This window comes from Sinohyriopsis cumingii, unplaced genomic scaffold (genome assembly GCF_028554795.1).
Source record: "Sinohyriopsis cumingii isolate HCF-2022 unplaced genomic scaffold, ASM2855479v2 utg004712l, whole genome shotgun sequence".
Taxonomy (NCBI): Eukaryota; Metazoa; Mollusca; class Bivalvia; order Unionida; family Unionidae; genus Sinohyriopsis; species Sinohyriopsis cumingii.
This window is the reverse complement of record NW_028316802.1, coordinates 1-27,861: the sequence shown is the minus strand read 5'-3', so window position 1 is coordinate 27,861 and position 27,861 is coordinate 1. Positions and strand designations below refer to the sequence as shown.

General features: G+C 35.3%; 5 non-coding genes across 5 annotated transcripts; all 5 read right to left on the bottom strand.

Annotated features, from left to right (window-relative positions):
* Positions 1–3,362: 3,362 nt before the first annotated feature.
* Positions 3,363–3,434, bottom strand: Trnah-gug (transfer RNA histidin (anticodon GUG)). The gene has a single exon. It is a non-coding gene; the product is annotated as a tRNA-His (tRNA).
* Positions 3,435–12,417: 8,983 nt separating this feature from the next.
* Positions 12,418–12,489, bottom strand: Trnah-gug (transfer RNA histidin (anticodon GUG)). The gene has a single exon. It is a non-coding gene; the product is annotated as a tRNA-His (tRNA).
* Positions 12,490–16,777: 4,288 nt separating this feature from the next.
* Trnah-gug (transfer RNA histidin (anticodon GUG)) lies at positions 16,778–16,849 on the bottom strand. Its single transcript has one exon. It is a non-coding gene; the product is annotated as a tRNA-His (tRNA).
* Positions 16,850–21,071: 4,222 nt separating this feature from the next.
* On the bottom strand, positions 21,072–21,143 carry Trnah-gug (transfer RNA histidin (anticodon GUG)). Its single transcript has one exon. It is a non-coding gene; the product is annotated as a tRNA-His (tRNA).
* A 4,266-nt stretch (positions 21,144–25,409) lies between these two features.
* Trnah-gug (transfer RNA histidin (anticodon GUG)) lies at positions 25,410–25,481 on the bottom strand. Its single transcript has one exon. It is a non-coding gene; the product is annotated as a tRNA-His (tRNA).
* Between the last annotated feature and the right edge of the window lie 2,380 nt (positions 25,482–27,861).

Below are 27,861 nucleotides of genomic sequence, written 5' to 3'. Positions count from 1 at the left end.
TTTTCATCAAGGTTCTTATTGACCATAATTGGATAATACACATAAAAACAATACTTCCAAAGGTAAGGGATTATAACACATGGTTACGTAATGCAAATGATAACAATAATTCCATAAGGAATTATATTAAAACCGTCTCCTTAGATCAACACGAAGAGACTGGTCACCTGTTGCAGATAATCCAAAAGACAAAAAAAAAAAAAAGTTATAAAACGGATATCAAATTGGCAGAGAATTTAATCAGCTATGTTTTAAGAAGAGCATTTCTTTATCTTGAAATTTCTGACATAAAATCAAACATTACCATTTAAAACTGGTCGATGGAATAAAGTAATTCCATATGAGGAAACAAAATGTACCATATGAGATAAAGCTATTTTGGCAGATGAGTGCCACTACTTCTTTGAGTGTGAAAAATCTTACAACTCACAAAATACATTCATGAGAAATAATTTTCTTCTAGATTTCTTTACCGTTCTTGCATATACTTTATTTTTTAGCAAGTAGTTATTGAATTTCACAAACTTGGTCGTTTTTTTCTTCCTCAAATTCTGTAAATTAAAGGGTGAGTATTTTCGGGGTAATGGTTATTTGCCTAAAATATAAAGATGGTTAGATGTGACGTGACCATGATTCGAACCTGGTTTGTGGCGGCAACAACGCGAAGTACTAACCACTATACGATTACGGCTGTCTCTGCTGAACTGATAATGCGTCTAGATTATACCAATATGAGGATAGCAATCCAAGGTGTTTGGAACTTTGAAACAGTTACTTGAAACAGCTCTCAATACACTGCGAAACATTTTCAATAAAAATTGGGAAGCTGGCAAGTTCCCAGTGTCTTCGTGAGAGGGATCATTGATATTAGTACCGAAGCCTGGAAAGACCATCCCGACCCTTCCAACTTTCGTCCCATGTCGCTGTCAAGCTATGTTTGCAAACGATGCAACGGGTGATAAATAATGGACTCCAAGAAACTAAAATCAGGCTGTAGGTGTGGATTCAGACGCCTGGACAAAACAACAGATCTTATTATATTATTTGAAGCATTTAATAGAAATGTGTTGACAGAGATTGTCGCCATCATTATCGACTTGGAGAAAGTTTACATCAAATGGACCTAGTACATAATGAATGACAGATTAAATGTAATAACAAAGGGCCGTATACATAACCTTATATCCAGTTTTGTGAAAGAAAGAAATTTCAGAGCATCGGATTGTACCACTCGTTCTTAAGTTGTCCCTGGGCTACGGGAGCTTCTCTGGACAGAATATTGTTAGTCTCCATATTCAACATAAAAATGAAAATGATAGCGTAAAGTATTATTACAGGGACTAACTGTTCATCATGTGCCTACGATTTTCTTCAAATCTGCTCTAGATGAAAGAGCGTGCATGATATTGACCGTTGTCAACAGAAGTTTAATCATAGTTCAGATTTGGACATAAGAAAACAAGTTCAATTTTCCAAATATAAAATGTTATCTATATTTAACTTAATTGTTTGTTTGTTTGTTTGAATTTGTTTGTTCCATTACACTTTATTATAATGTGACATTGTATGCTGGACTTGACCTTGTCCAAAACTGAATTCATTTCTGCTTGACCTGATTGACTTTTGTAAAAACAATTATTTCATTTATGTAAACAACTAATAATAGCTTCATTATTCCCTACGTGTATGAGCTTATTATCAGGATCAGTATGTAGGTAAACGAAGAAGGCGTAAATATGTTGCTGTTGATCAGGGTCATGGTTTTTGGGCATTCCTGAGTGAATGCTGTAGGCTATTGTGTTGTAAATAAACAAGGCTCATTAGAACATTGTAGTAGGTTTTTTCCATTAGGTAATGGTTGCTTTTGGAAATTGATTATTGTGACCTGATGTGAAACGGAGAACTATATTATCTTGTGACTATGAGGATTTTACCAGCCTTGTTTTGACATCTAGCACTTTTAGTTGCATTATGTTGTGACTAGTTTGGGTTGATTTTCTTTTTTTTAAAATTGTTCAAGTGATTATTTTCTCTGGAAATACAAAAGTGCCCTCTTAAAATTCTTGGATAAAGATATTCATTAGAATTGTTAATGAATTAAAAACGAATAATATGTCTGTGATTAAAGAAGAGACTGTCGATACATCAGCACTTCGCAGACCATAACAGACAGGTCATCGCCTTTAATTTGGGATCTCTTCGGGACTTGAACTGAGTTTTGTTCAGGACGTTTTATTACTAGGACTTGTGTCTCTAATTCTTGGATTATTTTCGGATTACATTCGCAATAACGTATGTTCTTTTTTTTCTCATTTTTCACATTGCATTCTTATGAAATAAATTATTTTATTAAATTTCACAAAGCTTGTTGTCCTCGCTCTTTTCTGTTACTTATTTTAAGAGTACTGACTCGTATAAAAACTATTTCTTTGCATTTCTGTTGTTTACATAAATCGCTTGGCTCAGTACTCTGTAATAATGGTTGCTTGTATATTTGCGTGTGTGGAGGAGACCAGATTTTATAAGGACTAATGCCAAATAATCTTAGATTTAATAAGAGTCGTGGCACAGTTTGGGGAGCAGCACACAGAGTCTGCTCAGGTTATACAGGACATTAATAGATTGTATACGAATTATAACACTTACCAGCGGATGTTTGATCCGATACACAATGAGTGACAGAGAAATTCTCTGGATGCATCTCTTTCAGAAAGTATATTTACTGAGGGAGCGAGGTATCACATTATCTGAGAGTAACGAAAACTGCACCCATCGGTATAGTGACATAGTATCTTCTAATCGATATAATCACGCATATGATGTAAGCGGAATTATTTTAATTTGGTTCAAGCTTTTTTTCCTTGCATATTCTATAAAGGAATTTTATGATGATGCACCAGTAAAAAAAAATAGTGTGCCTTTTTTGAAATAGACTTTATATAACAAACGTTGACGATATAATGTGAGGGTTGTATACTCGTGTAAGCTTTTCTCTTTAATTTCATGAACATTTGACAGATTTGTAAAATCGGTAATTTAATATTTTATGTTGCAATTCTTCAAATTTAAATGTGTTTACAAGGATGTAAGCTGGAGCGATTTTGCGGAAATTTTAATTTGTAAATTGTTTGTACGTTACCTTAAACTGGAAGCAAATATCCATTTGTGTGTTGATATGCCTTAAAGAATTCCGGAATATGACATAGATTGATACGTTTGCTTTGTTCCGTGCAAGTTTGTTAGATACGACGTTTCAGGAACCGGTGTAGGGGGTCAAAAGATATAAGTTTGTCATAAAATATAATGCTGAGGTAAAAAAAAAAAAAACTACTCAGCTATGCCATGTTCGCGACAGACATATATGCCGTGACCAGGATTCGAACCTGGGTTGTCGCGGCCACAACGCGAAGTACTAACCACTATACGATCACGGCTGTCACTGCTGAGCTGATAATGCGGATAGATTATACCAATATGAGGATAGCAATCCGCGGTGTTTCCGATGGAACACGTCTCACGTGTAGTAATCTTTCTGAGATTGAATTTAGTGCACAAGTCTCTATGAACATCTCTAAAATATATACTATTTCTTGTCGTCGTTCTCAGCGTTTGCTCGACCTCCATTAGAAGAAAATGCCAGAAGACACTAGTGAGGGCAGTGGGAGTGCACTGGAAGAAGCGAAAACTGCAGATTCCGGTTAGAATCATGCGAACGATCAGTTGACTTACAATCGTCTTATATATATATATATATATATATATATATATATATATATATATATATATATATATATATATATATATATATATACATTTAAGATTGATATCTTGTCTTAATCAAGACGGCAAAGAACGCACCAATCCTGAGGATAAAGTACTGACACAAGAGGAGTGGTTGGAAAGAAGACGGTTAAATAGATCGCAGAAGTTCATAAAAAGAACCAGTAATGCTTGTCGTTGGAATCACCGTTCAAATACTTAATTCGGTCTTTTGATCCACTGTTTGAGTGTGTTCACATTGACAGAAAAGTCGTTTTATATTATTTTTAAACTGAAGCTCATAGAAATAGGCGAGGTGGTCCGAAGAAAATATGGTATCGTTTTTTGCAAAGGTATTTCCGGCAAAGAAAATAGATGAATTTTCCTGTAAATTAAAACGCCTACATAAATATGATCTATATTTTCGTCACGTAGAAATATCCGAAGTGGTCCGAATAGTCAGATATGTGACGTATTGAACATCTGTCATTTTGACCCGATGTGATTTGCATTGCTTTGCTTGTAGCATAATCAGTGCAAATGATAAATACTTTGAAGCTGAAATGATTCATAACATTTTCGAATCAGAATACCTTAGGTACACTATTCGAATGAAAAAATAAGGATAAATCTTGTGTGTGCGTTCTACATGTAGTCCATAATGAAACCACATTAAAGCAGCTAAATCGACTAAAATGCAAATTCACACTCACAAGGAAATCAAAATATAAAACTTTATGAAGGATCACTCTGCACACAACATCACCATGTCTATGCATTATTATTCCGGCCGGCGGGTTGGGCGCTAAATTTTATATACATAAAAAAACATGTACCATTGGAAAAGGATTGTTATATCAAGTACAGAAAGATTTTACATGTCAATCAAGGTATCCAATTGTAATGAAATTAAATTGGCCCCATTTACAAATATTGTGTTCCACGTCCATGACGCTGCTCACATCTCTTTGTGATTTTCATAGATAAGCATGTCACCCGAAATAAAATAAAATAAGCAAAAGAATTATTGAAATGGGCCCCTCATATCAACCTGAATATGAAATCTAGATCTACTGACATTATTTACCTATAGTACTATATAAACCTTTCGATCTTAATGAGTGTCAAGATGAAAATGGAAATCGACAACCAATAGTTATTTTGATTAATATGAATCTTAAATCTACAACAAAATGTACACACCACGTCTTAAATGTTATTAACAGTTGAAATCAGGTTAAGATGACGGATTTCACAGTGCCTTAAATGCGGTTTGGCAGCTGGAGCAATATTAGATAGCAAAGCATAGAAAAACAGTGATTGATAGCTTCATTTATATCGCACAGATTCAACAAATATTTGAATTGGACACGTTTGGTATTCATTTCGGCTTTATGTTCGCAACATATTTCTCGACCCCTCCCCCCCTCCGAGCATTCTTTTGATCTGGAGATTTTGGCTGAGTGCAGTGAGACAGAGATGCTAAAAAATATCAGGTTCTATACGAATGCTACGTGATTCTCGGAAATTCAAATCTGCTAACGCTGAATATTACACATCTTCGCTATGGAAGGTCCCGATAACCTGTACGTAGGGTTACCGCAACATTGGCTAGCGAAGATGAATATTACAATAAACCGTTCACTATATGAGAAGTAATCGATTCTCTGGATCGGGTCCATGACGCTTCAGAGTGACGAGATGATATCCAGTGTCGAACTTTGAAACACTTTCTTGATACAGCTCTCAATACACTGCGAAACATTTTCAATAAAATTTGGGAAGCTGGCAACTTCCCACCGTCTTCGTGAGAGGGATCATTGATATTAGTACCGAACCCTGGAAAGACCATCCCGACCCTTCCAACTTTCGTCCCATGTCGCTGTCAAGCTATGTTTGCAAACGATGCAACGGGTGATAAATAATGGACTCAAAGAAACTAAAATCAGGCTGTCGGTGTGGATTCAGACGCCTGGACAAAACAACAGATCTTATTATATTATTTGAAGCATTTAATAGAAATGTGTTGACAGAGACTGTCGCCATCATTATCGACTTGGAGAAAGTTTACAACATCACATGGAACTTGTACATAATGAATGACAGATTAAATGTAATAACAAAGGGCCGTCTGCATAACCTTATATCCAGTTTTGTGAAAGAAAGAAATTGCAGAGCATCGGATTGTAAAACGCGTTCTTAAGTTATCCTTGGGCTACGGGAGCTTGTCTGGACAGAATATTGTTAGTCTCCATATTCAACATAAAAATGAAAATGATAGCGTAAAGTATTATTACAGGGACTAACTGTTCATCATGTGCCTACGATTTTCTTCAAATCTGCTCTAGATGAAAGAGCGTGCATGATATTGACCGTTGTCAACAGAAGTTTAATCATAGTTCAGATTTGGACATAAGAAAACAAGTTCAATTTTCCAAATATAAAATGTTATGTATATTTAACTTAATTGTTTGTTTGTTTGTTTGAATTTGTTTGTTCCATTACACTTTATTATAATGTGACATTGTATGCTGGACTTGACCTTGTCCAAAACTGAATTCATTTCTGCTTGACCTGATTGACTTTTGTAAAAACAATTATTTCATTTATGTAAACAACTAATAATAGCTTCATTATTCCCTACGTGTATGAGCTTATTTTCAGGATCAGTATGTAGGTAAACGAAGAAGGCGTAAATATGTTGCTGTTGATCAGGGTCATGGTTTTTGGGCATTCCTGAGTGAATGATGTAGGCTATTGTGTTGTAAATAAACAAGGCTCATTAGATCATTCTAGGTTTTTTTTCCATTAGGTAATGGTTGATTTTGGAAAATGATAATTGTGACCTGATGTGAAACAGAGAACTATATTATCTTGTGACAATGAGGTTTTTACCAGTCCTGTTTTGACGTCTGTCACTTTTAGTTGCATTATGTTGTGACTAGTTTGGGCTGATTTTCTTTTCTTCAAATTGTTCAATTCAAGTGAATATTTTCTCTGGAAATACAAAAGTACCCTGTTAAAATTCTTGGATAAAGACATTCATTAGAATTGTTAATGAATTAAAAACGAATAATATGTCTGTGATTAAAGAAGAGACTGTCGATACATCAGCACTTCGCAGACCATAACAGACAGGTCATCGCCTTTAATTTGGGATCTCTTCGGGACTTGAACTGAGTTTTATTCAGGACGTTTTATTACTAGGACTTGTGTCTCTAATTCTTGGATTATTTTCGGATTTCATTCGCAATAACGTATGTTCTTTTTTTTTCTCATTTTTCACTTTGCATTCTTATGAAATAAATTATTTTATTAAATTTCACAAAGCTTGTTGTCCTCACTCTTTTCTGTTACTTATTTTAAGAGTACTGACTCGTATAAAAACTATTTCTTTGCATTTCTGTTGTTTACATAAATCGCTTGGCTCAGTACTCTGTAATAATGGTTGCTTGTATATTTGCGTGTGTGGAGGAGACCAGATTTTATAAGGACTAATGCCAAATAATCCTAGATTTAATAACAGTCGTGGCACAGTTTGGGGAGCAGCACACAGAGTCTGCTCAGGTTATACAGGACATTAATAGATTGTATACGAATTATAACACTTATAAGCGGATGTTTGATCCGATACACAATGAGTGACAGAGAAATTCTCTGGATGCATCTCTTTCAGAAAGTATATTTACTGAGGGAGCGAGGTATCACATTATCCGAGAGTAACGAAAACTGCACCCATCGGTATAGTGACATAATATCTTCTAATCTATATAATCACGCATATGATGTAAGCAGACTTATTTTAATTTGGTTCAAGCTTTTTTTCCTTGCATATTCTATAAAGGAATTTTATGATGATGCACCAGAAAAAAAAATCGTGTGCCCTTTTTGAAATACACTTTATATAACAAACGTTGACGATATAATGTGAGGGTTGTATACTCGTGTAAGCTTTTCTCTTTAATTTCATGAACATTTGACAGATTTGTAAAATCGGTAATTTAATATTTTATGTTGCAATTCTTCAAATTTAAATGTGTTTACAAGGATGTAAGCTGGAGCGATTTTGCGGAAATTTTAATTTGTAAATTGTTTGTACGTTACCTTAAACTGGAAGCAAATAGCCATTTGTGTGTTGATATGCCTTAAAGAATTCCGGAATATGACATAGATTGATACGTTTGCTTTGTTCTGTGCAAGTTTGTTAGATACAACGTTTCAGGAAGCAGTGTAGGGGGTCAAAAGCTATAAGATTGTCGTAAAATATAATGCTGAGGTAAAAAAAAAAAAAACTACTCAGCTATGCCATGTTCGCGACAGACATATATGCCGTGACCAGGATTCGAACCTCGGTTGTCGCGGCCACAACGCGAAGTACTAACTACTATACGATCACGGCTGTCACTGCTGAGCTGATAATACGGATAGATTATACCAATATGAGGATAGCAATCCACGGTGTTTCCGATGGAACACGTCTCACGTGTAATAATCTTTCTGAGATTGAATTTAGTGCACAAGTCTCTATGAACATCTCTAAAATATATACTATTTCTTGTCGTCGTTCTCAGCGTTTGCTCGACCTCCATTAGAAGAAAATGCCAGAAGACACTAGTGAGGGCAGTGGGAGTGCACTGGAAGAAGCGAAAACTGCAGATTCCTGTTAGAATCATGCGAACGATAAGTTGACTTACAATCGTCCTATATATATATATATATATATATATATATATATATATATATATATATATATATATATATATATATATATATATATATATACACATTTAAGATTGATATCTTGTCTTAATCAAGACGGCAAAGAACGCACCAATCCTGAGGATAAAGTACTGACACAAGAGGAGTGGTTGGAAAGAAGACGGTTAAATAGATCGCAGAAGTTCATAAAAAGAACCAGTAATGCTTGTCGTTGGAATCACCGTTCAAATACTTAATTCGGTCTTTTGATCCACTGTTTGAGTGTGTTCACATTGACAGAAAAGTCGTTTTATATTGTTTTTAAACTGAAGCTCATTGAAATAGGCGAGGTGGTCCGAAGAAAATACGGTATCGTTTTTTGCAAAGGTATTTCCGGCAAAGAAAATAGATGAATTTTCCTGTAAATTAAAACGCCTACATAAATATGATCTATATTTTCGTCACGTAGAAATATCCGAAGTAGTCCGAATAGTCAGATATGTAACGTATTGAACATCTGTCATTTTGACCCGATGTGATTTGCATTGCTTTGCTTGTAGCATAATCAGTGCAAATGATAAATACTTTGAAGCTGAAATGATTCATAATATTTTCGAATCAGAATACCTTAGGTACACTATTCGAATGAAAAAATAAGGATAAATCTTGTGTGTGCGTTCTACATGTAGTCCATAATGAAACCACATTAAAGCAGCTAAATCGACTAAAATGCAAATTCACACTCACAAGGAAATCAAAATATAAAACTTTATGAAGGATCACTCTGCATACAACATCACCATGTCTATGCATTATTATTCCGGCCGGCGGGTTGGGCGCTAAATTTTATATACATAAGAAAACATGTACCATTGGAAAAGGATTGTTATATCAAGTACAGAAAGATTTTACATATCAATCAAGGTATCTAATTTGAATGAAATTAAATTGGCCCCATTTACAAATATTGTGTCGCACGTCCATGACGCTGCTCACATCTCTTTGTGATTTTCATAGATAAGCATGTCACACGAAAGAAAATAAAATAAGGAAAATAATTATTGAGATGGGCCCCTCATGTTAACCTGAATATGAAAGATAGATCTACTGACATTATTTACCTATAGTACTATATAAATCTTTTGATCTTAATGAGTGTCAAGATGAAAATGGAAATCGAAAACCTATAGTTATTTTGATTAATATGAATCTTAAATCCACAACAAAATGTACACACCACGTTTTAAATGTTATTAACAGTTGAAATCAGGTTAAGATGACTGAGTTCACAGTGCCTTAAATGCGGTTTGGCAGCTGGAGCAATATTAGATAGCAAAGCATAGAAAAACGGTGATTGATAGCTTCATTTATATCGCACAGATTCAACAAATATTTGAATTGGACACGTTTGGTATTCATTTCGGATTTATGTTCGCAACATATTTCTCGACCCCTCCCCCCCCCCTCCGAGCATTCTTTTGATCTGGAGATTTTGGCTGAGTGCAGTGAGACAGAGATGCTAAAAAATATCAGGTTCTATACGAATGCCACGTGATTCTCGGAAATTCAAATCTGCTAAAGCTGAATATTACACATCCTCGCTATGGAAGGTCCCGATAACCTGTACGTAGGGTTACCGCAACATTGGCTAGCGAAGATGAATATTACAATAAACCGTTCACTATATGAGAAGTAATCGATTCTCTGGATCGGGTCCATGACGCTTCAGAGTGAAGAGATGATATCCAGTGTCGAACTTTGAAACACTTTCTTGGTACAGCTCTCAATACACTGCGAAACATTTTCAATAAAATTTGGGAAGCTGGCAACTTCCCACCGTCTTCGTGAGAGGGATCATTGATATTAGTACCGAAGCCTGGAAAGGCCATCCCGACCCTTCCAACTTTCGTCCCATGTCGCTGTCAAGCTATGTTTGCAAACGATGCAACGGGTGATAAATAATGGACTTAAAGAAACTAAAATCCGTCTGTCGGTGTGGATTCAGATGCCTGGAAAGAACAACAGATGGTATTATAATATTTGAAGCATTTAATAGAAATGTGTTCACAGTAACTGTCGCCATCATTATCGACTTGGAAGAGTTTACATCAAATGGACCTAGTCCATAATGAATGACAGATTAAATGTAATAATAAAGGGCCGTACACATAACTTTATATCCAGTTTTGTGAAATAAATAAATTTCAGAGCATCGGATTGACCTGATTGAATTTGGAGAAAAACTTTTATTTCATTTATGTAAACAACTATTAACAGCATCATTATTCTCTATGTGTATGAGCTCATTATCAGGATCATTATGTAGGTAAATGAAGAAGGGGTAAATATGTTGATGTTGATCAGGGTCATGGTTTTTGGGCATTCCTGAGTGAATGCTGTAGGCTATTGTGTTGTAAATAAACAAGGCTCATTAGAACATTGTAGTAGGTTTTTTCCATTAGGTAATGGTTGCTTTTGGAAATTGATTATTGTGACCTGATGTGAAACGGAGAACTATATTATCTTGTGACTATGAGGATTTTACCAGCCTTGTTTTGACATCTAGCACTTTTAGTTGCATTATGTTGTGACTAGTTTGGGTTGATTTTCTTTTTTTCAAATTGCTCAAGTGATTATTTTCTCTGGAAATACAAAAGTGCCCTGTTAAAAATCTTGGATAAAGATATTCATTAGAATTGTTAATGAATTAAAAACGAATAATATGTCTGTGATTAAAGAAGAGACTGTTGATACATCAGCACTTCGCAGACCATAACAGACAGGTCATCGCCTTTAATTTGGGATCTCTTCGGGACTTGAACTGAGTTTTATTCAGGACGTTTTATTACTAGGACTTGTGTCTCTAATTCTTGGATTATTTTCGGATTTCATTCGCAATACCGTATGTTCTTTTTTCTCATTTTTCACTTTGTATTCGTGGGAAATAAATTTTTTTATTAAATTTCACAAAGCTTGTTGTCCTCACTCTTTTCTGTTACTTATTTTAAGAGCATAGACTCGTAACAAAACTATTTCTTTGCATTTCTATTGTTTACATACATTGCTTGGCTCAGTACTCTGTAATGATGGTTGTTTGTATATTTTCGTGTGTGGAGGAGACCACATTTATAAGGACAAATGCCAAATAATCCTAGATTTAATAAGAGTCGTGGCACATTTTGGGGAGCAGCACAGTCTGATCCAGTTATACAGGAATTAATAGATTGCATACGAATTATAACACTTACCAGCGGATGTTTGATCCGATACACAATGAGTGACAAAGAAATTCTCTGGATGCATCTCTTTCAGAAAGTATATCTACTGAGGGAGCGAGGTATCACATTATCCGAGACGAACGAAAACTGGACCCATCGGTATAGTGACATAATATCTTCTAATCGATATAATCAAGCATATGATGTAAGCAGAATTATTTTAATTTGGTTCAAGTTTTTTTCCTTGCATATTCAATTAAAGAATGTTATGATGATGCACCAGTTGAAAAAAAATCGTGTGCCCTTTTAGAAATACTCTTTATATAACAAACGTTGACGATATAATGTGAGGGTTGCATATTTGTGTAAGCTTCTCTTTAATTTCATGAACATTTGACAGAATTGTAAAATCGGTAATTTACTATTTCATATTGCAATTCTTCAAATTTAAATGTATTTGCAAGGATGTAAGCTGGAGCGATTTTGCGGCAAATTTTAATTTGTAAATTGTTTGTAGGTTACCTAAAACTGGAACAAAATATCCATTTTTGTGTTGAGATGCCTTAAAGAATTCCGGAATATGACATAGATTGATACGTTTGCTTTGTTCTGTGCAAGTTTGTTAGATACAACGTTTCAGAAAGCAGTGTAGGGGGTCAAAAGCTATAAGGTTGTCGTAAAATGTAATGCTGAGGAAAAAAAAAAATCTACTCAGCTATGCCATGTTCGCGACAGACATATATGCCGTGACCAGGATTCGAACCTGGGTTGTCGCGGCCACAACGCGAAGTACTAACCACTATACGATCACGGCTGTCACTGCTGAGCTGATAACGCTGATAGATTATACCAATATGAGGATAGCAATCCACGGTGTTTCCGATGGAACACGTCTCACGTGTAATAATCTTTCTGAGATTGAATTTAGTGCACAAGTCTCTATGAACATCTCTAAAATATATACTATTTCTTGTCGTCGTTCTCAGCGTTTGCTCGACCTCCATTAGAAGAAAATGCCAGAAGACACTAGTGAGGGCAGTGGGAGTGCACTGGAAGAAGCGAAAACTGCAGATTCCGGTTAGAATCATGCGAACGATCAGTTGACTTACAATCGTCTTATATATATATATATATATATATATATATATATATATATATATATATATATATATATATATATATATATATATATATATATATATATATAGATATAGATATAGATATATACATTTAAGATTGATATCTTGTCTTAATCAAAACGGCAGAGAACGCACCAATCCTGAGGATAAAGTACTGACACAAGAGGAGTGGTTGGAAAGAAGACGGTTAAATAGATCGCAGAATTTCATAAAATGAACCAGAACTGCTTGTCGTTGGAATCACCGTTCAAATACTTAATTCGGTCTTTTGATCCACTGTTTGGGTGTGTTCACATTGACAGAAAAGTAGTTTTATATTTTTTTAAACTGAAGCTCATAGAAATAGGCGAGGTGGTCCGAAGAAAATATGGTATCGTTTTTTGCAAAGGTATTTCCGGCAAAGAAAATAGATGAATTTTCCTGTAAATTAAAACGCCTACATAAATATGATCTATATTTTCGTCACGTAGAAATATCCGAAGTGGTCCGAATAGTCAGATATGTGACGTATTGAACATCTGTCATTTTGACCCGATGTGATTTGCATTGCTTTGCTTGTAGCATAATCAGTGCAAATGATAAATACTTTGAAGCTGAAATGATTCATAACATTTTCGAATCAGAATACCTTAGGTACACTATTCGAATGAAAAAATAAGGATAAATCTTGTGTGTGCGTTCTACATGTAGTCCATAATGAAACCACATAAAAGCAGCAAAATCGACTAAAATGCAAATTCACACTCACAAGGAAATCAAAATATAAAACTTTATGAAGGATCACTCTGCACACAACATCACCATGTCTATGCATTATTATTCCGGCCGGCGGGTTGGGCGCTAAATTTTATATACATAAGAAAACATGTACCATTGGAAAAGGATTGATATATCAAGTACAGAAAGATTTTACATGTCAATCAAGGTATCCAATTTTAATGAAATTAAATTGGCCCCATTTACAAATATTGTGTCGCACGTCCATGACGCTGCTCACATCTCTTTGTGATTTTCATAGATAAGCATGTCACCCGAAATAAAATAAAATAAGCAAAAGAATTATTGAAATGGGCCCCTCATATCAACCTGAATATGAAATCTAGATCTACTGACATTATTTACCTATAGTACTATATAAACCTTTTGATCTTAATGAGTGTCAAGATGAAAATGGAAATCGAAAACCTATAGCTATTTTGATTAATATGAATCTTAAATCCACAACAAAATGTACACACCACGTTTTAAATGTTATTAACAGTTGAAATCAGGTTAAGATGACTGAGTTCACAGTGCCTTGAATGCGGTTTGGCAGCTGGAGCAATATTAGATAGCAAAGCATAGAAAAACAATGATTGATAGCTTCATTTATATCGCACAGATTCAACAAATATTTGAATTGGACACGTTTGGTATTCATTTCGGCTTTATGTTCGCAACATATTTCTCGACCCCCCCCCCCCACCCTCCGAGCATTCTTTTGATCTGGAGATTTTGGCTGAGTGCAGTGAGACAGAGATGCTAAAAAATATCAGGTTCTATACGAATGCCACGTGATTCTCGGAAATTCAAATCTGCTAACGCTGAATATTACACATCTTCGCTATGGAAGGTCCCGATAACCTGTACGTAGGGTTACCGCAACATTGGCTAGCGAAGATGAATATTACAATAAACCGTTCACTATATGAGAAGTAATCGATTCTCTGGATCGGGTCCATGACGCTTCAGAGTGAAGAGATGATATCCAGTGTCGAACTTTGAAACACTTTCTTGGTACAGCTCTCAATACACTGCGAAACATTTTCAATAAAATTTGGGAAGCTGGCAACTTCCCACCGTCTTCGTGAGAGGGATCATTGATATTAGTACCGAAGCCTGGAAAGGCCATCCCGACCCTTCCAACTTTCGTCCCATGTCGCTGTCAAGCTATGTTTGCAAACGATGCAACGGGTGATAAATAATGGACTTAAAGAAACTAAAATCAGGCTGTCGGTGTGGATTCAGATGCCTGGAAAGAACAACAGATGGTATTATAATATTTGAAGCATTTAATAGAAATGTGTTCACAGTAACTGTCGCCATCATTATCGACTTGGAAGAGTTTACATCAAATGGACCTAGTCCATAATGAATGACAGATTAAATGTAATAATAAAGGGCCGTACACATAACCTTATATCCAGTTTTGTGAAAGAAATAAATTTCAGAGCATCGGATTGACCTGATTGAATTTGGAGAAAAACTTTTATTTCATTTATGTAAACAACTATTAACAGCATCATTATTCTCTATGTGTATGAGCTCATTATCAGGATCATTATGTAGGTAAATGAAGAAGGGGTAAATATGTTGATGTTGATCAGGGTCATGGTTTTTGGGCATTCCTGAGTGAATGCTGTAGGCTATTGTGTTGTAAATAAACAAGGCTCATTAGAACATTGTAGTAGGTTTTTTCCATTAGGTAATGGTTGCTTTTGGAAATTGATTATTGTGACCTGATGTGAAACGGAGAACTATATTATCTTGTGACTATGAGGATTTTACCAGCCTTGTTTTGACATCTAGCACTTTTAGTTGCATTATGTTGTGACTAGTTTGGGTTGATTTTCTTTTTTTCAAATTGTTCAAGTGATTATTTTCTCTGGAAATACAAAAGTGCCCTGTTAAAATTCTTGGATAAAGATATTCATTAGAATTGTTAATGAATTAAAAACGAATAATATGTCTGTGATTAAAGAAGAGACTGTTGATACATCAGCACTTCGCAGACCATAACAGACAGGTCATCGCCTTTAATTTGGGATCTCTTCGGGACTTGAACTGAGTTTTATTCAGGACGTTTTATTACTAGGACTTGTGTCTCTAATTCTTGGATTATTTTCGGATTTCATTCGCAATACCGTATGTTCTTTTTTCTCATTTTTCACTTTGTATTCGTGGGAAATAAATTGTTTTATTAAATTTCACAAAGCTTGTTGTCCTCACTCTTTTCTGTTACTTATTTTAAGAGCATAGACTCGTAACAAAACTATTTCTTTGCATTTCTATTGTTTACATAGATTTCTTGGCTCAGTACTCTGTAATGAAAGTTTGTTTGTATATTTTCATGTGTGGAGGAGACCACATTTATAAGGACAAATGCCAAATAATCCTAGATTTAATAAGAGTCGTGGCACATTTTGGGGAGCAGCACACAGTCTGATCCAGTTATAAAGGAATTAATAGATTGCATACGAATTATAACACTTACCAGCGGATGTTTGATCCGATACACAATGAGAGACAAAGAAATTCTCTGGATGCATCTCTTTCAGAAAGTATATCTACTGAGGGAGCGAGGTATCACATTATCCGAGACGAACGAAAACTGGACCCATCGGTATAGTGACATAATATCTTCTAATCGATATAATCAAGCATATGATGTAAGCAGAATTATTTTAATTTGGTTCAAGTTTTTTTCCTTGCATATTCAATTAAAGAATGTTATGATGATGCACCAGTTGAAAAAAAATCGTGTGCCCTTTTAGAAATACACTTTATATAACAAACGTTGACGATATAATGTGAGGGTTGCATATTTGTGTAAGCTTCTCTTTAATTTCATGAACATTTGACAGATTTGTAAAATCGGTAATTTACTATTTCATATTGCAATTCTTCAAATTTAAATGTATTTGCAAGGATGTAAGCTGGAGCGATTTTGCGGAAATTTTAATTTGTAAATTGTTTGTAGGTTACCTAAAACTGGAAGAAAATATCCATTTTTGTGTTGAGATGCCTTAAAGAATTCCGGAATATGACATAGATTGATACGTTTGCTTTGTTCTGTGCAAGTTTGTTAGATACAACGTTTCAGGAAGCAGTGTAGGGGGTCAAAAGCTATAAGGTTGTCGTAAAATATAATGCTGAGGTAAAAAAAAATCTACTCAGCTATGCCATGTTCGCGACAGACATATATGCCGTGACCAGGATTCGAACCTGGGTTGTCGCGGCCACAACGCGAAGTACTAACCACTATACGATCACGGCTGTCACTGCTGAGCTGATAATGCGGATAGATTATACCAATATGAGGATAGCAATCCACGGTGTTCCCGATGGAACACGTCTCACGTGTAATAATCTTTCTGAGATTGAATTTAGTGCACAAGTCTCTATGAACATCTCTAAAATATATACTATTTCTTGTCGTCGTTCTCAGCGTTTGCTCGACCTCCATTAGAAGAAAATGCCAGAAGACACTAGTGAGGGCAGTGGGAGTGCACTGGAAGAAGCGAAAACTGCAGATTCCGGTTAGAATCATGCGAACGATCAGTTGACTTACAATCGTCTTATATATATATATATATATATATATATATATATATATATATATACATTTAAGATTGATATCTTGTCTTAATCAAAACGGCAAAGAACGCACCAATCCTGAGGATAAAGTACTGACACAAGAGGAGTGGTTGGAAATTAGACGGTTAAATAGATCGCAGAATTTCATAAAATGAACCAGAACTGCTTGTCGTTGGAATCACCGTTCAAATACTTAATTCGGTCTTTTGATCCACTGTTTGAGTGTGTTCACATTGACAGAAAAGTAGTTTTATATTTTTTTAAACTGAAGCTCATAGAAATAGGCGAGGTGGTCCGAAGAAAATATGGTATCGTTTTTTGCAAAGGTATTTCCGGCAAAGAAAATAGATGAATTTTCCTGTAAATTAAAACGCCTACATAAATATGATCTATATTTTCGTCACGTAGAAATATCCGAAGTGGTCCGAATAGTCAGATATGTGACGTATTGAACATCTGTCATTTTGACCCGATGTGATTTGCATTGCTTTGCTTGTAGCATAATCAGTGCAAATGATAAATACTTTGAAGCTGAAATGATTCATAACATTTTCGAATCAGAATACCTTAGGTACACTATTCGAATGAAAAAATAAGGATAAATCTTGTGTGTGCGTTCTACATGTAGTCCATAATGAAACCACATTAAAGCAGCAAAATCGACTAAAATGCAAATTCACACTCACAAGGAAATCAAAATATAAAACTTTATGAAGGATCACTCTGCACACAACATCACCATGTCTATGCATTATTATTCCGGCCGGCGGGTTGGGTGTTAAATTTTATATACATAAAAAAACATGTACCATTGGAAAAGGATTGTTATATCAAGTACAGAAAGATTTTACATGTCAATCAAGGTATCCAATTTTAATGAAATTAAATTGGCCCCATTTACAAATACTGTGTCGCACGTCCATGACGCTGCTCACATCTCTTTGTGATTTTCATAGATAAGCATGTCACCCGAAATAAAATAAAATAAGCAAAAGAATTATTGAAATGGGCCCCTCATATCAACCTGAATATGAAATCTAGATCTACTGACATTATTTACCTATAGTACTATATAAACCTTTTGATCTTAATAAGTGTCAAGATGAAAATGGAAATCGAAAACCTATAGCTATTTTGATTAATATGAATCTTAAATCCACAACAAAATGTACACACCACGTTTTAAATGTTATTAACAGTTGAAATCAGGTTAAGATGACTGAGTTCACAGTGCCTTAAATGCGGTTTGGCAGCTGGAGCAATATTAGATAGCAAAGCATAGAAAAACAGTGATTGATAGCTTCATTTATATCGCACAGATTCAACAAATATTTGAATTGGACACGTTTGGTATTCATTTCGGCTTTATGTTCGCAACATATTTCTCGACCCCTCCCCCCCCACCCTCCGAGCATTCTTTTGATCTGGAGATTTTGGTTGAGTGCAGTGAGACAGAGATGCTAAAAAATATCAGGTTCTATACGAATGCCACGTGATTCTCGGAAATTCAAATCTGCTAACGCTGAATATTACACATCTTCGCTATGGAAGGTCCCGATAACCTGTACGTAGGGTTACCGCAACATTGGCTAGCGAAGATGAATATTACAATAAACCGTTCACTATATGAGAAGTAATCGATTCTCTGGATCGGGTCCATGACGCTTCAGAGTGAAGAGATGATATCCAGTGTCGAACTTTGAAACACTTTCTTGGTACAGCTCTCAATACACTGCGAAACATTTTCAATAAAATTTGGGAAGCTGGCAACTTCCCACCGTCTTCGTGAGAGGGATCATTGATATTAGTACCGAAGCCTGGAAAGGCCATCCCGACCCTTCCAACTTTCGTCCCATGTCGCTGTCAAGCTATGTTTGCAAACGATGCAACGGGTGATAAATAATGGACTTAAAGAAACTAAAATCCGTCTGTCGGTGTGGATTCAGATGCCTGGAAAGAACAACAGATGGTATTATAATATTTGAAGCATTTAATAGAAATGTGTTCACAGTAACTGTCGCCATCATTATCGACTTGGAAGAGTTTACATCAAATGGACCTAGTCCATAATGAATGACAGATTAAATGTAATAATAAAGGGCCGTACACATAACCTTATATCCAGTTTTGTGAAAGAAATAAATTTCAGAGCATCGGATTGACCTGATTGAATTTGGAGAAAAACTTTTATTTCATTTATGTAAACAACTATTAACAGCATCATTATTCTCTATGTGTATGAGCTCATTATCAGGATCATTATGTAGGTAAATGAAGAAGGGGTAAATATGTTGATGTTGATCAGGGTCATGGTTTTTGGGCATTCCTGAGTGAATGCTGTAGGCTATTGTGTTGTAAATAAACAAGGCTCATTAGAACATTGTAGTAGGTTTTTTCCATTAGGTAATGGTTGCTTTTGGAAATTGATTATTGTGACCTGATGTGAAACGGAGAACTATATTATCTTGTGACTATGAGGATTTTACCAGCCTTGTTTTGACCTCTACCACTTTTAGTTGCATTATGTTGTGACTAGTTTGGGTTGATTTTCTTTTTTTCAAATTGTTCAAGTGATTATTTTCTCTGGAAATACAAAAGTGCCCTGTTAAAATTCTTGGATAAAGATATTCATTAGAATTGTTAATGAATTAAAAACGAATAATATGTCTGTGATTAAAGAAGAGACTGTTGATACATCAGCACTTCGCAGACCATAACAGACAGGTCATCGCCTTTAATTTGGGATCTCTTCGGGACTTGAACTGAGTTTTATTCAGGACGTTTTATTACTAGGACTTGTGTCTCTAATTCTTGGATTATTTTCGGATTTCATTCGCAATACCGTATGTTCTTTTTTCTCATTTTTCACTTTGTATTCGTGGGAAATAAATTGTTTTATTAAATTTCACAAAGCTTGTTGTCCTCACTCTTTTCTGTTACTTATTTTAAGAGCATAGACTCGTAACAAAACTATTTCTTTGCATTTCTATTGTTTACATACATTGCTTGGCTCAGTACTCTGTAATGATGGTTGTTTATATATTTTCATGTGTGGAGGAGACCACATTTATAAGGACAAATGCCAAATAATCCTAGATTTAATAAGAGTCGTGGCACATTTTGGGGAGCAGCACACAGTCTGATCCAGTTATACAGAAATTAATAGATTGCATACGAATTATAACACTTACCAGCGGATGTTTGATCCGATACACAATGAGTGACAAAGAAATTCTCTGGATGCATCTCTTTCAGAAAGTATATCTACTGAGGGAGCGAGGTATCACATTATCCGAGACGAACGAAAACTGGACCCATCGATATAGTGACATAATATCTTCTAATCGATATAATCAAGCATATGATGTAAGCAGATTTATTTTAATTTGGTTCAAGTTTTTTTCCTTGCATATTCAATTAAAGAATGTTATGATGATGCACCAGTTGAAAAAAAATCGTGTGCCCTTTTAGAAATACACTTTATACAACAAACGTTGACGATATAATGTGAGGGTTGCATATTTGTGTAAGCTTCTCTTTAATTTCATGAACATTTGACAGATTTGTAAAATCGGTAATTTACTATTTCATATTGCAATTCTTCAAATTTAAATGTATTTGCAAGGATGTAAGCTGGAGCGATTTTGCGGAAATTTTAATTTGTAAATTGTTTGTAGGTTACCTAAAACTGGAAGAAAATATCCATTTTTGTGTTGAGATGCCTTAAAGAATTCCGGAATATGACATAGATTGATACGTTTGCTTTGTTCTGTGCAAGTTTGTTAGATACAACGTTTCAGGAAGCAGTGTAGGGGGTCAAAAGCTATAAGGTTGTCGTAAAATATAATGCTGAGGTAAAAAAAAATCTACTCAGCTATGCCATGTTCGCGACAGACATATATGCCGTGACCAGGATTCGAACCTGGGTTGTCGCGGCCACAACGCGAAGTACTAACCACTATACGATCACGGCTGTCACTGCTGAGCTGATAATGCGGATAGATTATACCAATATGAGGATAGCAATCCACGGTGTTTCCGATGGAACACGTCTCACGTGTAATAATCTTTCTGAGATTGAATTTAGTGCACAAGTCTCTATGAACATCTCTAAAATATATACTATTTCTTGTCGTCGTTCTCAGCGTTTGCTCGACCTCCATTAGAAGAAAATGCCAGAAGACACTAGTGAGGGCAGTGGGAGTGCACTGGAAGAAGCGAAAACTGCAGATTCCGGTTAGAATCATGCGAACGATCAGTTGACTTACAATCGTCTTATATATATATATATATATATATATATATATATATATATATATATATATATATATATATATATATATATATATATGTATAGATATATACATTTAAGATTGATATCTTGTCTTAAACAAAACGGCAAAGAACGCACCAATCCTGAGGATAAAGTACTGACACAAGAGGAGTGGTTGGAAATTAGACGGTTAAATAGATCGCAGAATTTCATAAAATGAACCAGAACTGCTTGTCGTTGGAATCACCGTTCAAATACTTAATTCGGTCTTTTGATCCACTGTTTGAGTGTGTTCACATTGACAGAAAAGTAGTTTTATATTTTTTTAAACTGAAGCTCATAGAAATAGGCGAGGTGGTCCGAAGAAAATATGGTATCGTTTTTTGCAAAGGTATTTCCGGCAAAGAAAATAGATGAATTTTCCTGTAAATTAAAACGCCTACATAAATATGATCTATATTTTCGTCACGTAGAAATATCCGAAGTGGTCCGAATAGTCAGATATGTGACGTATTGAACATCTGTCATTTTGACCCGATGTGATTTGCATTGCTTTGCTTGTAGCATAATCGGTGCAAATGATAAATACTTTGAAGCTGAAATGATTCATAACATTTTCGAATCAGAATACCTTAGGTACACTATTCGAATGAAAAAATAAGGATAAATCTTGTGTGTGCGTTCTACATGTAGTCCATAATGAAACCACATTAAAGCAGCAAAATCGACTAAAATGCAAATTCACACTCACAAGGAAATCAAAATATAAAACTTTATGAAGGATCATTCTGCACACAACATCACCATGTCTATGCATTATTATTCCGGCCGGCGGGTTGGGTGCTAAATTTTATATACATAAAAAAACATGTACCATTGGAAAAGGATTGTTATATCAAGTACAGAAAGATTTTACATGTCAATCAAGGTATCCAATTTTAATGAAATTAAATTGGCCCCATTTACAAATACTGTGTCGCACGTCCATGACGCTGCTCACATCTCTTTGTGATTTTCATAGATAAGCATGTCACCCGAAATAAAATAAAATAAGCAAAAGAATTATTGAAATGGGCCCCTCATATCAACCTGAATATGAAATCTAGATCTACTGACATTATTTACCTATAGTACTATATAAACCTTTTGATCTTAATGAGTGTCAAGATGAAAATGGAAATCGAAAACCTATAGCTATTTTGATTAATATGAATCTTAAATCCACAACAAAATGTACACACCACGTCTTAAATGTTATTAACAGTTGAAATCAGGTTAAGATGACTGAGTTCACAGTGCCTTAAATGCGGTTTGGCAGCTGGAGCAATATTAGATAGCAAAGCATAGAAAAACAGTGATTGATAGCTTCATTTATATCGCACAGATTCAACAAATATTTGAATTGGACACGTTTGGTATTCATTTCGGCTTTATGTTCGCAACATATTTCTCGACCCCTCCCCCCCCCCCCTCCGAGCATTCTGTTGATATGGAGATTTTGGCTGAGTGCAGTGAGACAGAGATGCTAAAAAATATCAGGTTCTATACGAATGCCACGTGATTCTCGGAAATTCAAATCTGCTAACGCTGAATATTACACATCTTCGCTATGGAAGGTCCCGATAACCTGTACGTAGGGTTACCGCAACATTGGCTAGCGAAGATGAATATTACAATAAACCGTTCACTATATGAGAAGTAATCGATTCTCTGGATCGGGTCCATGACGCTTCAGAGTGAAGAGATGATATCCAGTGTCGAACTTTGAAACACTTTCTTGGTACAGCTCTCAATACACTGCGAAACATTTTCAATAAAATTTGGGAAGCTGGCAACTTCCCACCGTCTTCGTGAGAGGGATCATTGATATTAGTACCGAAGCCTGGAAAGGCCATCCCGACCCTTCCAACTTTCGTCCCATGTCGCTGTCAAGCTATGTTTGCAAACGATGCAACGGGTGATAAATAATGGACTTAAAGAAACTAAAATCAGGCTGTCGGTGTGGATTCAGATGCCTGGAAAGAACAACAGATGGTATTATAATATTTGAAGCATTTAATAGAAATGTGTTCACAGTAACTGTCGCCATCATTATCGACTTGGAAGAGTTTACATCAAATGGACCTAGTCCATAATGAATGACAGATTAAATGTAATAATAAAGGGCCGTACACATAACCTTATATCCAGTTTTGTGAAAGAAATAAATTTCAGAGCATCGGATTGACCTGATTGAATTTGGAGAAAAACTTTTATTTCATTTATGTAAACAACTATTAACAGCATCATTATTCTCTATGTGTATGAGCTCATTATCAGGATCATTATGTAGGTAAATGAAGAAGGGGTAAATATGTTGATGTTGATCAGGGTCATGGTTTTTGGGCATTCCTGAGTGAATGCTGTAGGCTATTGTGTTGTAAATAAACAAGGCTCATTAGAACATTGTAGTAGGTTTTTTCCATTAGGTAATGGTTGCTTTTGGAAATTGATTATTGTGACCTGATGTGAAACGGAGAACTATATTATCTTGTGACTATGAGGATTTTACCAGCCTTGTTTTGACATCTAGCACTTTTAGTTGCATTATGTTGTGACTAGTTTGGGTTGATTTTCTTTTTTTCAAATTGTTCAAGTGATTATTTTCTCTGGAAATACAAAAGTGCCCTGTTAAAATTCTTGGATAAAGATATTCATTAGAATTGTTAATGAATTAAAAACGAATAATATGTCTGTGATTAAAGAAGAGACTGTTGATACATCAGCACTTCGCAGACCATAACAGACAGGTCATCGCCTTTAATTTGGGATCTCTTCGGGACTTGAACTGAGTTTTATTCAGGACGTTTTATTACTAGGACTTGTGTCTCTAATTCTTGGATTATTTTCGGATTTCATTCGCAATACCGTATGTTCTTTTTTCTCATTTTTCACTTTGTATTCGTGGGAAATAAATTGTTTTATTAAATTTCACAAAGCTTGTTGTCCTCACTCTTTTCTGTTACTTATTTTAAGAGCATAGACTCGTAACAAAACTATTTCTTTGCATTTCTATTGTTTACATACATTGCTTGGCTCAGTACTCTGTAATGATGGTTGTTTATATATTTTCATGTGTGGAGGAGACCACATTTATAAGGACAAATGCCAAATAATCCTAGATTTAATAAGAGTCGTGGCACATTTTGGGGAGCAGCACACAGTCTGATCCAGTTATACAGGAATTAATAGATTGCATACGAATTATAACACTTACCAGCGGATGTTTGATCCGATACACAATGAGTGACAAAGAAATTCTCTGGATGCATCTCTTTCAGAAAGTATATCTACTGAGGGAGCGAGGTATCACATTATCCGAGACGAACGAAAACTGGACCCATCGATATAGTGACATAATATCTTCTAATCGATATAATCAAGCATATGATGTAAGCAGAATTATTTTAATTTGGTTCAAGTTTTTTTCCTTGCATATTCAATTAAAGAATGTTATGATGATGCACCAGTTGAAAAAAAATCGTGTGCTCTTTTAGAAATACACTTTATACAACAAACGTTGACGATATAATGTGAGGGTTGCATATTTGTGTAAGCTTCTCTTTAATTTCATGAACATTTGACAGATTTGTAAAATCGGTAATTTACTATTTCATATTGCAATTCTTCAAATTTAAATGTATTTGCAAGGATGTAAGCTGGAGCGATTTTGCGGAAATTTTAATTTGTAAATTGTTTGTAGGTTACCTAAAACTGGAAGAAAATATCCATTTTTGTGTTGAGATGCCTTAAAGAATTCCGGAATATGACATAGATTGATACGTTTGCTTTGTTCTGTGCAAGTTTGTTAGATACAACGTTTCAGGAAGCAGTGTAGGGGGTCAAAAGCTATAAGGTTGTCGTAAAATATAATGCTGAGGTAAAAAAAAATCTACTCAGCTATGCCATGCTCGCGACAGACATATATGCCGTGACCAGGATTCGAACCTTGGTTGTCGCGGCCACAACGCGAAGTACTAACCACTATACGATCACGGCTGTCACTGCTGAGCTGATAATGCGGATAGATTATACCAATATGAGGATAGCAATCCACGGTGTTTCCGATGGAACACGTCTCACGTGTAATAATCTTTCTGAGATTGAATTTAGTGCACAAGTCTCTATGAACATCTCTAAAATATATACTATTTCTTGTCGTCGTTCTCAGCGTTTGCTCGACCTCCATTAGAAGAAAATGCCAGAAGACACTAGTGAGGGCAGTGGGAGTGCACTGGAAGAAGCGAAAACTGCAGATTCCGGTTAGAATCATGCGAACGATCAGTTGACTTACAATCGTCTTATATATATATATATATATATATATATATATATATATATATATATATATATATATATATATATATATATATATATATATATAGATAGATATATACATTTAAGATTGATATCTTGTCTTAATCAAAACGGCAAAGAACGCACCAATCCTGAGGATAAAGTACTGACACAAGAGGAGTGGTTGGAAATTAGACGGTTAAATAGATCGCAGAATTTCATAAAATGAACCAGAACTGCTTGTCGTTGGAATCACCGTTCAAATACTTAATTCGGTCTTTTGATCCACTGTTTGAGTGTGTTCACATTGACAGAAAAGTAGTTTTATATTTTTTTAAACTGAAGCTCATAGAAATAGGCGAGGTGGTCCGAAGAAAATATGGTATCGTTTTTTGCAAAGGTTTTTTCCGGCAAAGAAAATAGATGAATTTTCCTGTAAATTAAAACGCCTACATAAATATGATCTATATTTTCGTCACGTAGAAATATCCGAAGTGGTCCGAATAGTCAGATATGTGACGTATTGAACATCTGTCATTTTGACCCGATGTGATTTGCATTGCTTTGCTTGTAGCATAATCAGTGCAAATGATAAATACTTTGAAGCTGAAATGATTCATAACATTTTCGAATCAGAATACCTTAGGTACACTATTCGAATGAAAAAATAAGGATAAATCTTGTGTGTGCGTTCTACATGTAGTCCATAATGAAACCACATTAAAGCAGCTAAATCGACTAAAATGCAAATTCACACTCACAAGGAAATCAAAATATAAAACTTTATGAAGGATCATTCTGCACACAACATCACCATGTCTATGCATTATTATTCCGGCCGGCGGGTTGGGCGCTAAATTTTATATACATAAAAAAACATGTACCATTGGAAAAGGATTGTTATATCAAGTACAGAAAGATTTTACATGTCAATCAAGGTATCCAATTTTAATGAAATTAAATTGGCCCCATTTACAAATATTGTGTCGCACGTCCATGACGCTGCTCACATCTCTTTGTGATTTTCATAGATAAGCATGTCACCCGAAAAAAATAAAATAAGCAAAAGAATTATTGAAATGGGCCCCTCATATCAACCTGAATATGAAATCTAGATCTACTGACATTATTTACCTATAGTACTATATAAACCTTTTGATCTTAATGAGTGTCAAGATGAAAATGGAAATCGAAAACCTATAGCTATTTTGATTAATATGAATCTTAAATCCACAACAAAATGTACACACCACGTCTTAAATGTTATTAACAGTTGAAATCAGGTTAAGATGACGTATTTCACAGTGCCTTAAATGCGGTTTGGCAGCTGGAGCAATATTAGATAGCAAAGCATAGAAAAACAGTGATTGATAGCTTCATTTATATCGCACAGATTCAACAAATATTTGAATTGGACACGTTTGGTATTCATTTCGGCTTTATGTTCGCAACATATTTCTCGACCCCTCCCCCCCCCCCTCCGAGCATTCTTTTGATCTGGAGATTTTGGCTGAGTGCAGTGAGACAGAGATGCTAAAAAATATCAGGTTCTATACGAATGCCACGTGATTCTCGGAAATTCAAATCTGCTAACGCTGAATATTACACATCTTCGCTATGGAAGGTCCCGATAACCTGTACGTAGGGTTACCGCAACATTGGCTAGCGAAGATGAATATTACAATAAACCGTTCACTATATGAGAAGTAATCGATTCTCTGGATCGGGTCCATGACGCTTCAGAGTGAAGAGATGATATCCAGTGTCGAACTTTGAAACACTTTCTTGGTACAGCTCTCAATACACTGCGAAACATTTTCAATAAAATTTGGGAAGCTGGCAACTTCCCACCGTCTTCGTGAGAGGGATCATTGATATTAGTACCGAAGCCTGGAAAGGCCATCCCGACCCTTCCAACTTTCGTCCCATGTCGCTGTCAAGCTATGTTTGCAAACGATGCAACGGGTGATAAATAATGGACTTAAAGAAACTAAAATCAGGCTGTCGGTGTGGATTCAGATGCCTGGAAAGAACAACAGATGGTATTATAATATTTGAAGCATTTAATAGAAATGTGTTCACA